The 1,963-nt window shown below is 37.1% G+C and overlaps 1 long non-coding RNA gene across 1 annotated transcript; it reads right to left on the reverse strand.

Annotated features, from left to right (window-relative positions):
• Positions 1–207: 207 nt before the first annotated feature.
• Positions 208–1,627, reverse strand: LOC131303317 (uncharacterized). Its single transcript, XR_009191943.1, has 3 exons — positions 1,349–1,627; positions 940–1,030; positions 208–467 (listed from the first exon to the last, which is right to left on the reverse strand). It is a non-coding gene; the product is annotated as an uncharacterized LOC131303317 (long non-coding RNA).
• Between the last annotated feature and the right edge of the window lie 336 nt (positions 1,628–1,963).

Consider the following 1,963-nt stretch of genomic DNA (forward strand, 5'->3'; position numbering starts at 1 on the left):
ATGCAAAATTAAAATCAAGATCATAAATTGCGATTGTAACATACACACGAAGAAAGTTATTCGCGTAATAGATAGAGTATTGAGAACAATAAATGGAGGGAAAATTTATTGGAAATCATGTTTAGAGAGAAAGGTTATGAGAATCCCCAAGTGAACAAAGCCAATTCCGAGACCATAAACAAAGAGTATCAGATACACACACATTCATTTGGACTGATTAACCATGATTACTGCAAAGTTTCATACATTCAATTGGAGTGATTACACATGATTACTAGTACAATGTTTTAGTGATTCAACATGGCCGCTAGCTAATCAAGATCATGGAAATCTTAAAAGTGGGGAATTAAAGTAGAAGGAAAAGACCAATGGGAGACACCACCGCAAGAAGGGATCAGCTAATGAAGATGATGGAAGGGTCACAGCAACACTCATCAATGAGGCAACAGCAACACAGAGCCGCCAGACTGCAAAACAAAGAATTTCGATCAATTCCACGCAATTAAGAGAGAGAGAGAGAGAGAGAGAGAGAGAGAGAGAGAGAGAGAGAGAGGAATTCCCGTTGAGCCAGTTTATGTCCACATCTATATTAACGTTTTACTATCTGAAGATAAAATAGACGGCAAATGTGACGGCAAACCGTTCACATTTGTGTTGTGAAAGACAAAATAGACGACTCACATTTGCCATTTATTTTTATTTTTTTCCACTTACCCCCAAAAAAATTGATGGTAGAAGACTCACATTTGCCATTTATTTTTATTTTTTTCAACTTACCCCCAAAAAATAGACGGCAATTGTGAGTGTTTCAGTCCATTTTGTCTTTCAGAAATATGAAGATAGCTATTAATGTCTGACTGCGTGCAGCGAAACAATCCACTAAAACGTTTACAATATGAGAATACACTGACTGGGCGGGAGCTTGGTATGGAGAATTACCATCCCTCAAGGAAACCAGGTTCTCTTCTCGGAGGTGGAGGAGCAGCATAATACTGTGGAGGTGCCACTACTGGAGGGCCTTGGTAGTAACCTGATCAGGGGAGAGAGAGAGAGAGAGAGAGAGAGAGAGAGAGAGAGAGAGAGAGAATCAAAACCCAATTACAGACTTCAGTGATAGAAAATAGAAGGGGGGGAAAAAAACATACCCACATTAGCAACAATTACTGGACAAACAAAAGAAAATTGTTGATGAAAGATAAATGAGAAGTGATGAAAATGTATCAAATTAGTGGATCTTGATTTAATTAAATTACCCAGAAAAAAGTACACAAAAATAAGAACCGGAAAAAAGAGAAAAAGGGAGGGAAGCGCAAATCATCCATTGCTGGAGAACAAAAGAAAAGTGTACCTTGAGCAGGGTAGGGACCTTGAGCAGGGTAGGGATAAGCATACTTTGGGTCAGCCATCTCTGATAACAAAATCAGAATTAGGAGAGAGAGAGAGAGAGAGAGAGAGAGAGAGAGAGAGAGAGAGAGAGAGAGAGAGAGAGAAAGTGTGTGTGTGTGTTTTAAGTAGAAGGAGAAGAGAATAGGGTGTCATTTGTTTTTTAATCATGAAAATAGGGGTCCATTTGTTGTGATCAATCCTAAGGTAAGTAAAGGAAGGACCTACTATTGCTCAAGCGCCCGAGACTTGTGAGTTTATGTCATTTAAAAGATTTCATGTTTGAAACCTCTTTGGTGGTATTAGTTCATATAAAATTTTGTTCTGATTTTAATTGGAGTTCTTGTAAATGTGCAAATGTGTAGCGAGATTAGTCCCTAGAATTAATCGAAGGGCGCATAAGCTAGCCCGACATTTTGAGTTTTGAAAAAAAAATTATTTGTTATGTTTAGGCTCCGTTCCAGAAACCTTTTTAAAAAATAAACAGTTTATTTCACATTTTCAAATTCAAAAATAATATAAATGAAAAGTAATTTTTTAATTTTTTTTGCATCGTATAAAAGATCTCGATGAGATCTTT

Source organism: Rhododendron vialii, chromosome 10a, assembly GCF_030253575.1.
Source record: "Rhododendron vialii isolate Sample 1 chromosome 10a, ASM3025357v1".
Lineage (NCBI taxonomy): Eukaryota > Viridiplantae > Streptophyta > Magnoliopsida > Ericales > Ericaceae > Rhododendron > Rhododendron vialii.